Below are 13474 nucleotides of genomic sequence, written 5' to 3'. Positions count from 1 at the left end.
CTGTAGTTCTGATCGGGGTGGCCATTTTGTGATCTGTAGTTCTGATCGGGGTGGCCATTTTAGTGATAGGGCAGAGCCCGTTTATTAGTTCTGCACTCATATATCTGCCATTTATCACCCGACGCCCTCCTTTGCCACAAAATTTACAGTACCAGTCAAAAGTTTGGAGACACCTACCCATTCAAGGGTTTTTCTTTATTTTTACTCTTTCCTACATTGTAGAATAATAGTGAAGACATCAAAATTATGAAATAACATGTGGAGCCATGTAATAACCACAAAAGTGTTAAACAAATCAAAATATAATTTATATTTGAGATTCTTCAAAGTTGCCACCCTTTGCCTTAATAACAGCTTTGCACACTCTTGGCATTATCTCAACCAGCTTCATGAGGTAGTGCATTTCAATTAACAGGTGCGCCTTGTTAATTTGTGGAATGTCTTTCTAATGCGTTTGAGCCAATCATTTGTGTTGTGACAAGGTAGGGGTGGTACACAGAAGATAGCCCTATTTGGTAAATTACCAAGTCCATATTATGGCAAGAACAGCTCAAATAAGCAAAGAGAAATGACAGACCATCATTACTTTAAGACATGAAGGTCAGTCAATACGGAACATTTCAAGTGATATTTCATAGTTTTGATATCTTCACTATTATACAATGTAGAAAATAGTAAAAATAAAGAAAACCCTTAAATGAGTAGGTGTGTCCAAACTTGACTGGTTCTGTATATTATTTAGTATATGTAAAACAAGATTAAATCAAGAATATTGTGATGTGTGACAATATTAGCCTATCACTTGTGAATTAAATATTATTAGCGCAAGGCAAGAAACAATGCCTTTTTTTGGGACGTTTTCAAATCATAGTCGCACATCTCGCTTAGCCCATAGGCCTTTATGTTTTGATGAGGTTTGTGTCACAACTAAAGTGGCCAAATAATTTCTTAAAAATGAAGCACGTTAATTCACTTCACAAAGGGTGTAGAGCCTAACATGCACCTTTATAAGAAAAGCATTACATACATAATCGCATTTTGATAACGTGTTTTCCGCCTAATGGAACATTTGCGCTTATAGCCTACTGCCGTGTGCGCATTTATGCGCTTATTATGTGAAGAAATAGCCTAATAGTTTATCAACATTTTAGGCTAAATGTTCTGATCTGTTGCGTCAGCATCATTGCGCAAAAAGTATTTTTGATGCTAGTGGTTGTATTAATTTGGGATCTATCGCATCCCACAACTGTCCCAGACAATGTTTGGAATATTTATTTCTCGCACAGAATAGAATAGGTAATCTTTTCAAATATGTCAAAAGTAGATTGACATAGGCTAGTGCTTTTGCTGTTCGTTAGACCTATTCATAGAGTTGGCTGACGAAAAGTACATTTGGACAGTTCTTCCAATATCTTCAATATGCACCTCGGAATTGGATGAGGGCATGCAGTTGTGTCCCCGATGTGTCTGTCTTCACTTGTAGCCTGTTAGAAATACCATATCAAGTGATGGAAGCTAAACTTTGGGCGCCGACAGAGATGGCCGCCTCGCTTCGCGTTCTTAGGAAACTATGCAGTATTTTGTTTTTTTAATGTATTATTTCTAACGCTGTTACCCCAGGAAATCTTAAGTCTCATTACATACAGCCAGGAGGAACTATTGGATATAAGAGCAACGTCAACTTACCAACATTACGACCAGGAATACAACTTTCCCGAAGAGGATCCTCTGTCTGGTCTACCACCAAGGACAATGAATCGGATCCCAGCAGGCGACCTAAAACAATGGCGCCGCAGAAGGGTCAGATGGAGCGGTCTTCTGGTCAGGCTCCGAAGATGGGCACATTGCCTACCGCTCCCGAGTATACTGCTAGCCAACTTCCAGTCTCTTGACAACAAGGAAGACGAAATCCAAGCAAGGGTTGCCTTCCAGAGAGACATCAGAGATTGTAACATTCTCTGTTTCACGGAAACATGGCTCACTCGAGATACGTTATCAGAGTCGGTACAGCCACCTGGTTTCTTCACGTATCGTGCCGTCATAAATAAACATCTCTCTGGTAAGAAGAAGGGTGGGGGTGTATGCCTTATGATTAACGAATCGTGGTGTGATCATAACAACATACAGGAACTCAAGTCCTTTTGTTCACCTGACCTAGAATTCCTTACAATCAAATACCAACCGCATTATCTACCAAGAGAATTCTCTTCATTTATAATCACAGTCATGTACACCCCCCCCCCCCCCCCCCCGCTCCAAGCAGACACCTTGACAGCCCTGAAATAACATCATTGGACTCTATGTAAACTGGAAACCACATATCCTGAGGCTGCTGGGATTTTAACAAGGCTAATCTGAAAACAAGGCTCCCTAAATTTTAATTTCCGCGACGCATACAAAGCCATCCCTCGCCCTCCTTTCGGCAAATCTGGCCACGACTCCATTTTGTTGCTCCTAGTCTATAGACAGAAACTAAAACAGGAAACGCCCATGCTCAAGTCTGTTCAACGCTGGTCCGACCAATCTGATTCCACGCTTCAAGATTGCTTCGATCACGTGGACTGGGATATGTTCCAGATAGCCTCAGACAACAACATTGATATATACGCTTATTCAGTGAGTGAGTTTATTAGCAAGTGCATCGGTGATGTTGTACCAACAGCAACTATCAAAACCTTCCCCAACCAGAAACTGTGGATTGATGGCAGCATTCACGCAAAACTGAATGCGTGAATACAGAATACAAACTGTGTAGTTATTCCCTCCGCAAGACAATCAAACAAGCTAAGCGTCAGAATAGAGACAAAGTAGAGTTGCAATTTAACGGCTCAGACAAACTAAACAACTTCTTTGCTCGCTTTGAGGACAATACAGTGCCACCGACACGGCCCACTACCAAAACCTGCAGACTCTCCTTCAGCGCAGCCAACGTGAATTAAACATTTAAATGTGTTAACCCTCCTAAGGCTGCCGGCCCAGGCGGCATCCCTAGCCGCGTCCTCAGAGCGTGCGCAGACCAGCTGGTTGGTGTGTTTACGGACATATTCAATCAATCCCTATCCCAGTCTCCTGTTCCCACATGCTTCAAGAGGGCCACCATTGTTCCTGTTCCCAAGAAAGCTAAGGTAACTGAGCTAAATGACTAGTAGCACTCACTTCCGTCATCAAGAAGTGCGTTGAAAGACTAGTCAAGGATCATATCACCGCCACCCTACCTGACACCCAGACCCACTCCAATTTGCTTACTGCCCCAATAGGTCCACAGACGACGCAATAGCAATCACACTGCACACTGCCCTAACCCATCTGGACAAGAGGAATACCTATGTAAGAATGCTGTTCATTGACTACAGCTCAGCATTTAACACCATAGTACCCTCCAAACTCGTCATTAAGCTCGAGACCCTGGGTCTCGACCCCGCCCTGTGCAACTGGGTCCTGGACTTTGACGGGCCACCCCCAGGTCGTGAGGGTAGGAAACAACATCTCCACCCCGCTGATCCTCAACACTGGGGCCACACAAGGGTGCGTTCTCAGCCCTCTCCTGTACTCCCTGTTCACCCATGACTGCGTGGCCATGCACGCCTTCAACTCAATTTATCAAGTTTGCAGATGACACTACAGTGGTAGGCTTGATTACCAACAGCGACGAGATGGCCTACAGGGAGGAGGTGAGGGCCCTCGGAATGTGGTGTCAGGAAAATAGCCTCACACTCAACGTCAACAAAACTAAGGAGATGACCTCAGGAGGCTGAAAAATGTGGCTTATCACCAAAAACACTCACAAACTTTTACAGATGCACAATCGAGAGCGTCCTGTCAGGCTGCATCACTGCCTGGTATGGAAACTGCTCCGCCCACAACTGCAAAGCTCTCCAGAGGGTAGTGAGGTCTGTACAACGCATCACCGGGGGCAAACTACCTGCCCTCCAAGACACCTACACCACCCGAAGTCACAGGAAGGCCAAAATTATCAAAGGACAACAACCACCCGAGCCACTGCCTGTTCACCCCGCTATCATCCAGAAGGCGAGGTCAGTACAGGTGCATCAAAGCTGGGACCGAGAGACTGAAAAACAGCTTCTATCTCAAGGCCATGAGACTGAAAAACAACTTCTATCTCAAGGCCATCAGACTGTTAAACAGCCTTCACTAACATTGATTGGCTGCTGCCAACAGACTGACTCAAATCTCTAGTCACTTTAATAATTAAAAATTGGATGTAATAAATGTATCACTTGTCACTTTAAACAATGCCACTTTATATGATGTTTACATTACTCATTACAAGATTACTTGTTAGATATTACTGCATGGTCGGAACTAGAAGCACAAGCATTTCGCTACACTCGCATTAACATCTGCTAACCATGTGTATGTGACCAATAAAATTTGATTTGATTTGGAGAGCCATGTGAGTGAGAGGTGCTTCGGAACACACAGCAGTCAGAGATAAGGGCACAATGCGCAAAAGGCATGGATTTTATTAGTGGGCATTAGGGCCACACAAAGGAGATGCCGCTCCGAGTATTCTTTTCTGTTCTTCTGAAATAGACTACATTTTCTTCATATCATGTTTCTTTGGACTTATCTAAAATAATGAATGGATTTATTGTGAAGGTGTAGGCTATATTACATTGATTTATTAGACTTGTTAAAATGGTCTGCATCAGTGGCTTATAAGCTGTGGAAGCCAGGAGATGCTAAATGTGTTTATGTTAATTAATGGTCAATTACCTTGAGACCAGCAGTTATTTGCTTGACAATCACCAGCTGACGAAATTTCGTGACCACCACAGCCCTATACCAGACCTTTATTATTTTGTTTACAACGTATTTTTATTAGCCTATGTAATTGTAAAATATGGAGTTTGTAGCAGTCCTAAGGGCATGAAATCCGCAGAAGGCAAGTTAGGTTGACTTGCTTAGAGTGTAGATTTATTTACAGGTCTTGGTGACGCAATGGTGAAAGCTCCATATCATACAAAATATACAAGTAGATTGACCAAATATACACGGGCAATAGCTCAAAATAAATAGCCTCCATTTCAGGCTTAACCTGACCTATTTGAACAGGCACAGGTAGAGGGAAAGACTGTCGAATCTGTCTCACAGGAGTTCAAGCAGGTAGGCCTAATTAATATAACCACTTGGCCCCAAGGACCATACAATTACCCAGTTGGTAATTACAAACAATAAACTGGTTCTACAATGTAAAAGGCAATGTCCACATCCATTGTTACATTGGTCTTAATCAGACTTAATGATTATTAATTATATTTCAACACCATGCACACATGGAACAATCATTTTCTCTTAATCAACATTCTGACTCAAAATCGTTGAGCACAGGCCATGTAGCAAAGAGCTGTGTTCGAATACTCATACTAACCTCACTATTTGTGATATAAATTGAGTATATGGTATGCTTGTTTGGTCTTAGTATGGATATAGATAGTATGCCAAAAGTTCCCGGATGTCATACTACATTCACCAAAATACGAAGTATCCAAACAGTGGACACTATTTCTGTGCTTTTAGGGCTGATAATGCAATTCTTCAGGAAATGGGCGTGGCTTCACATCATTTACAGATTTGATGAAAATGGTGAAAATATGGAGCCGAAGTCCATATCCACATTCAGCGGATACAAATTCATTGATTTAACTAATTATGACAAATGTTATGAACATTTTGAGCAATGTAATAAATTAATGACTTTTCTAATAAGTTACCTCCCACGTTATGTTGGCTGACAATTTTTTTAGCTAGCTGTCCTTACGAACCACATAGCATATCATTACAGCAGTATTTACTGGTATGTTAGCTACCCTAACGTTAGTTGGCTACTAATACATCAAACTTGCCACTATATATATATAACTAATTGCTATTTAACTACCCAATGATGATTGATTATCCTTAGCTAAGTGGTATAGCCATTGTGCATTCTCAATGGACATTTGGGTGCTTTTGTAAATTCGCTCTGTCTTATCTACTCCGATTTCACAGCACTCTCTCTCTATCTGAGTGTACTAGAGCGCAGAATAACTGATGAAACTACAAACGCTCAACACTTGTTGAATATGGCCGGTGTCAGTAAACATCAGCAAAAAAAAAGCGTGATTAAATTGTTGCCAGCAGCACAGTTACAGTCACCAACGCTCTGGATAACATAAACTGCCTAACCAGCTCTGCCAGGGTGAATACAATGATCAGAGAGAGGGGTTCTCTCATTTGTGTCTGGAAGTAGCTTCAGTTAGCTTGGGTGCTTGACTGCCATTGTAAGTTCAGAACGCTCAAATCAACCCTACTCTTTGGTCAGAGCGAAACGCTCTGAATTTACTAACGCCCCACACTGTCACTCCAATTAAGAACACGACGGAATTCGTAAACTGTCTAGCAAGTAATTTGTTAAGCTAACAAGCTAGCAAGAGGTTGCATAGCATTCCAGCGTTTTAATTATGTTGTCCATTGTTGACTAATAGTGAAGACAAACTATGAAATATCACATATGGAATCATGTAACAACCAAAAAAGTGTAAACTAAATCTGAATGCATCAACTTCCAGTAGACAGGCGAAGCGCTAGTACGCTCAACTGAAAGGATACCGTTCATTTGCAGTATACTAAAATGAACTAATAATATATAGTATATACTCATTAAGTTTACAGTATGTTAGTATGGGTATTCGAACACAGCTTAGTTCTATGCGCATTGATGTGCGTGTGCTCCTATTACGCACAATCAGGGTTGCCATGTTCACAGTTTTCTCATGAATTGGGCTACTTTGAAAAGATGTCTCGGGTAAAAATGTAATGGTCACGGGCTACTTCTAGATTGCACAACGGCCGCCATGGCATTTCTCTTTTTTTATTATCTATTCATTTTACTGTGACATGTTGCTGCTAACTATCAGGCAGTGAGGCAGGCTGCTGTTGCTGAGTGCCTGCGGTCCAAACACTTAAAATACACACCCTTGTCCACTTACCCTCGCCTTATGCCCTTGGGGGAATCCCCGTCGCCATCTTGGAGGGTGGTCCAAATTATTAGCCAAGCAAGAGAAGTTTGCAACCTAAGCCCCTCAGCCCTCGTTTTTAGTTGGCTTTGCGAGTGTTCAATTATGTTCACTCTGGGGCCTGAAACTCCCTATAATTCAATTCGCAACGATTGTACATCCGCTAAGAAAAGTCAGTGAAAACTTAAAAACAACATCAATGGAGAGAAGTCAACATACAAGTGTAAGTAAACACCAATGCAAATAAGTTAGAAATTGTGCTACTAATGCACATGCTGGCACAAGCACGTCTCGTAAAAAGTAAATATGTTTGTTTGGTTATCTTTTGGAAATAGTAGAAATAAAATATTTTCCTTCTTCAGAAATTCCAGCTAGGCAGGCTAACGTTAGCTAGCAAATGAATTAGCTAACTATCATACAGTAGACGTATATTAATATTGATATATTTTATATAAGTAGACATGCACTCATAATTGACTGTAGCGCATATAAAGCACCCACAAGCTACAGGTGGCTGAAAACACAATCATCGGCAGGATGAACGAGTGACGAATTTCCGGCCAAGGGCGGTCCATTTAAAAATCATTCCTTTCTCCCTCGCCCCTTGCCCTGCAAGTATATTTTCGTCAGACGTCATGATGTCAGAGGTCATCAGAAGTGTACCACTTCATTTGAGGGCTGAGGGGATAGGTTGTGTCTTTTATGTGTTTGGACCTCAGCCAGAGAGTGAGTGAGTGGTGGTGGTGGCAGGGAAGGAGCTTCGAACAGTTATTGGAAGGGAGGGGCGGGCCAGAGGTGTCACGCCCTGACCTTACAGATCCTCATTATTCTCTATGTTTGGTTAGGTCAGGGTGTGACTCGGGTGGGAAAGTCTATGTTTTCTATTTCTTTGGTTTTGGCAGAGTGGGGTTCCCAATCAGAGGCAGTCTATCGTTGTCTCTGATTGGGGATCATATATAAGTTGTCATTTTCCTTTTGGGTTTTGTGGGATCTTGTTTTCTGTTTAGTATCTGTACCTGACAGAACTGTGCGCTTTCGTTTTCACTTTGGTTATTTTGTTTGAGTGTTTTTTGAAAATGAAAATCATGAACACTTACCACGCTACGCTTTGGTCCACTCCTTTCGACGAGAGCCGTAACAGGAGGGGTGTGTGTGTAGTACTGTGGAGACAGAGCGCTTCTACTGCAGCAGGCAGCGAACACGGAACCCAAACTGGCTGTGCGCGTGCGCCATCGTGCATAAATGTATTTTGTCCCCCCACACCAAACGCGATCACGACACGCAGGTTTGGGGACATGTCGAAAAGCTTTAAACATTTATGACAATTTAGCTAGCGCACTTGCTAGCTAATTTGTCCTATTTAGATAGCTTGCTGTTGCTAGCTAATTTGTCCTGGGATATAAACATTGAGTTATTATTTTACCTGAAATGCACAAGGTCCTCTACTCTGCCTCTACTCTGCCACACAAAGTTGCTATTGGCAACTTTCATAAATTAGATGCATTACCGCCACTGACCTCGTTCGTCTTTTTTTATTCATTTTACCTTTATTTAAGTAGGCAAGTCATTTAAGAACAAATTCTTATTTTCAATGACAGCCTAGGAACAGTGGGTTAACTGCCTGTTCAGGGGCAGAACGAGAGATTTGTACCTTGTCAGCTCGGGGATTTGAACTTGCAACATTCCTGTTACTAGCCCAACGCTCTGACCACTAGGCTACCCTGTCGCCCCAGTCACCCACGTGGGTATAACCAATGAGGAGATGGCATGTGGGTACCTGCTTCTATAAACCAATGAGAAGATGGGAGAGGCAGGACTTGCAGCGGGATCTGCGTCAGAAATAGAAATGACTTCTATTTTAGCCCTTGGCAACGCAGAAGCTCATTGGTGCATGGAGCAGTGTGGGTGCAATAATTGAATAATATAGATTTCTACATTTATTTTGCAATGCTCGTGCACGCGACACGAGTGGTGTAGTCAGCTTGTTAGCTAGCTAGCTAACGTTACTGTACTGTAGCTCATACAACGCCAACAGTCAAACCGGGCTTTCTAATATTTACGTTAATTCTTCTGAAATATAGTTAACTAACGTGACAGCTACCGTTATGGAAGCTATTCACAGAATACCATAATTATCTTCGATATTCAGGAGTATTTTATTATATAAGTAATTTTTTCGATACATATTTGTTAGAAAATTGTTATTCTTCAATAACACAAACTCCAAAGCAAATCAGGGGGAGAAAACTAGGTTTATTCAGAGAGGACAAATCAAGATGTTATGCTGGGAGGTAGATGTTCAGATGTTCAGTCTCCCCTGTCTTCAGCTTTTCCCCACTGAACAAAGGAACAGGATGCCATTTATAACCCCCCCCCCCCCCCGACCCCCCCCCCCCACCCTAGCCTGGGGTTGACCAATCAGAAGTCCTTGCAGTACAACTTGGCCAATGGCCAAATAACAAGTATCCTGCCCCAGACTCAATGTACAGACTAATGAAAACATGGCACACGAGTTCAGGAGTGACATTCCACAGATTCTGAACAGATGTTGAACTGAAACCCAACTCCTATATACAATTCGCAATTGACCATTAGTACTGTAGTTTTTAGTCCTCTCATCCTCTGCGTTGTGTATTTATCTTCAAAATATTCTTATCTATTCAGAGCCAGCCAATCATCAACCCAACTTACCTTTTTAACTGTTGTCGTATTCAAACTTGGAATGAGCATTTTCAGTTGCAATTGCGAAGTTCCCCAAAGAACTCCAGCAACAATGGGGGTTCCTCGATGAACCCCACCTCCTAAGAAGTTATTTGAAGAACCTTTGGGGGCTGTTTTTCATCGCCAAGAACCCTAAGGTTCTTTGAGGATCTTAGAAGAACTCCAGTTGAACCCCTAATTTGTAGAGTGTAGATTTTTTTTAGAACTGCATTCAGTAACGACGTTATACCAGTAGATGGCATAGTATAGGCTTGGACCTTCAGCAAATTACTTTTGTGAGCATGACAAAGACACAGAAGAGCCCTGTCTAGAATAACCACCTGAGCTGCAAATTAGAAAGTAAATATGATTTAGGCTATGCCTATTCCTCTATCTAAATATGCAATGCTGTTGTGTGTAATTTAATTGCCATATAATTGCATAATTTATTTTTATAGCCACGTGGGGCTATTGTGGTGATAATGTAACCTAATGAATCACACTTTTCCAGTATTTGGGAGCAGTATTTGTTGGCCTTATATTAGTCATTTTGACTGTTGTATTAGTGAATTCCACTCTGTATGGAGGCTTGTTATAGTCATTTGCATTGCACAACCCCATCACGCAGAGGCTATAACCATATCGATAAATGAGACAAAATATTGATTAAGTCTTGGCTGTAACCTATTCCGAGCGAAATAGCCAAGGGGTCCCAAATGGTCAAGACTATCAATGGCCTATTCTTAATGCCATATCTGCATTCCCTATCAGCCAGTGCACATGTGTCTTAGACTATTTTGTTTAACATTTATTTAGAGGCCAATGAGCTAGGGTCTCTTTTTAAGGTGAGCTCTATAATATAAAACACAAAGAGAGTTCTACAATTATTCCGCAATACATCAGTACCAAAAATGATAGCATAAATTGGAAGTGATAGGCTAAAGAACTCTGGTGAATTTTGAGAATTTTGAATACACATGCATTTCAATATACAAATGGACAAGATTGTTCTATCCTCTTTGATTTAGTTCCTATTGCAACTCAGACAAATGACTGAATGGATGACATACTGACTGACTAAACTGAATGAAGGATGAATTAACTGTTCAAATGTGTTGGAATGACGAGTTGCTCGTACTTTATTTGGCTAGTAGGCAAATAGGTCTACATTAGGGTATAATGACTCTATGACTGCATGCCTCCAGAAGGGCCTCTTCTGAGGCTGAGGGGTGCTTTTCCGAAGGCGCATTGTGCATTGTGCTGTGGCGCTGTGACGCTGCATGGAGATCACAAGCTTTTCAACTGGGCAGCAGTGTCACGATGTAGGGAATAGCCTATATGGAGACTACCTAAAACCACTGCAACAGAATTATTGTAAAGTGTGGGAATAAGCTGTCGTGGAAATAATTTTACACAGTGACACTCGAAGCCAATCTTAAATTAATCATTGTTTATTTGTTAGCTCTCTGGAGAGGTTCCAACCAACTCACTTGCACCATTGTACACATGCCTGTCATAAAATTCTCCCTGGGCAGACCCAGCAGTTGTCTTATATACAGCTATACACAGACAAGTTATATTTGCATGATTTAGCATAATTAATCAATCATTACTGTTTTTGTTTCATCCATGTGACCAACCAGTACCGTTTCATAACATGTGACAGACCAACACCTCACGAGGCTTCTTTCTGTCTAAACTGAGACCTTGAAACTGAGATATCTTTAGTTTGTTCTCAAAACAACATCTGGGCGTACTGCCAAATTGAATCTACTGATAGTGCAGTCAGCCACTTGCATGAAAACAGAAATTGGTTATTAGAACCGCACATGAATAGAACACAGAAATTAGTTATAAGAATAGCACACACCTTCTAATTTCCCTTACAAAGCTTATGCCAGACCTCTACCTTGTTAATTTCAAAGTTAATATGTTCATGACCCGATTCATGTCAAATTATTTTTAATTCATATTGACCCCTCCTACAGAATATACTTTGGCAAGATTTTGAGTGATGAATATAAATATTTTGAGTGGCAAAGACTCCAGTGTCCATACATAATTCATAGATTCACCTAACATGAATAATGAAACAGAATATTAATACATGGGATTTACTACTGGTTATGATTGCAGACAGAGCCCAGAGAATGGGATGGTGTAATATTGAATTAGTCATATTTTGATAAGATGCATGCTTGGGGATGTCCACGTCACCCAAAGATTTGCCCATGCTGTACAGATACACCTAGCATATTAAAATTCACTGCTATAGAAAGATGGTGCCGTAGAAGAAGGCTGATGCTTTACGTGTTCCTATCCAATTGTGTTTTTTTGTTTGGTTCAGTGCGTTGTTTGTAACTTATTTTGTACATAATGGTGCTGCTACCGTCTCTTATGACTGAAAATAACTTCTGGGCATCAGAACTGCAATTACTCACCATGAAGTGTCAGAATCCTTTTTTTCCTTTAACGAGTCCGACGAGCCCGACGTGAATGACATAATGCTTTCCCGGGAACAGACCCAGATCCCAGTCATTTGCGTGAAGAGAAGGCAAAGAAAAAGGGGCCGGAGGGCGGGCTGCCTTCTGAGAATTTGTAGGGGATCGAATAAACCCCCACTGCCTTCCATTCTGCTAGCAAACGTGCAATAAAATCAATGACTTTACGCGGAAGATTAAACTACCAACGGGACATTCAAAACTGTAATATCTTGTGCTTCACGGAGTTGTGGCTTAACAACGACATTATCAACATACAGCTGGCTGGTTATACTCTATCGGCAGGAAAGAACAGCGGCGTCTGGTAAGACTGTATTTTTGTAAATAACAGCTGGTGCATGATATCTAAGGAAGTCTCTAGGTTTTGCTCGCCTGAGGTAGAGTATCTCATGATAAGCTGTAAACCACACTATCTAGCGAGAGAGTTCCATCTGTATTTTTCGTAGCTGTCTACATCCCACCACAGACTGAGGCTGGCACTAAGCCCGCACTCAATGAGCTGTATTCCGCCATAAGCAAACAGGAAAATGCTCACACAGAGGCTGCACTCCTAGTGGCCGGGGAATTTAATGCAGGAAAACTTAAAACAAGCAAAAATTAAAGCAGGAAGCACCAGACTCGATCAATAAAAAAGTGGTCAGATGAAGCAGATTCTAAGCTACAGGTCTGTTTTGCTAGCGCAGACTGGAATATGTTCCGGAATTCCTCAGATGGCATTGAGGAGTACACCACATCAGTCATTGGCTTCATCAATAAGTGCATCGATTACATCATCCCCACAGTGACCGTAGGTACATACCCAACCAGAAGCCATGGATTACAGGCAACATCCACAACGAGCTAAAGGCTAGAGCTGCCGCTTTCAAGGAGTGGGACTCTAACCCGTAAGTTTATAAGAAATCCCGCTATGCGGAAAAGCATCAATACAGGACTAAGATCGAATCGTACTACACCGACTCCGACGTTCGTCGACTGTTGCAGGGCTTGCAAACCATTACAGACTACAAAAGGAAGCACAGCCGAGAGTTTCCCAGTGACACGAGCCTACCAGATGAGCAAAACTACTTATATGCTCGCTTCAAGGCAAATAACACTGAAACATGCATCCGAGTACCAGCTGTTCCGGAAGAATGTGTGATCACACTCCCCGAAGCTAATCTAAGACCTTTAAACAGGTCAACATTCACAAGGCAGCAAGGCCAGATGGATTACCAGGATGTGTACTGCGAGCATGCCCTGACCAACTGGCAAGTG

Source organism: Oncorhynchus clarkii, chromosome 7 (assembly GCF_045791955.1).
Source record: "Oncorhynchus clarkii lewisi isolate Uvic-CL-2024 chromosome 7, UVic_Ocla_1.0, whole genome shotgun sequence".
Lineage (NCBI taxonomy): Eukaryota > Metazoa > Chordata > Actinopteri > Salmoniformes > Salmonidae > Oncorhynchus > Oncorhynchus clarkii.
The sequence above is the reverse complement of the archived record's forward strand: the minus strand, read 5'-3'. Positions refer to the sequence as shown.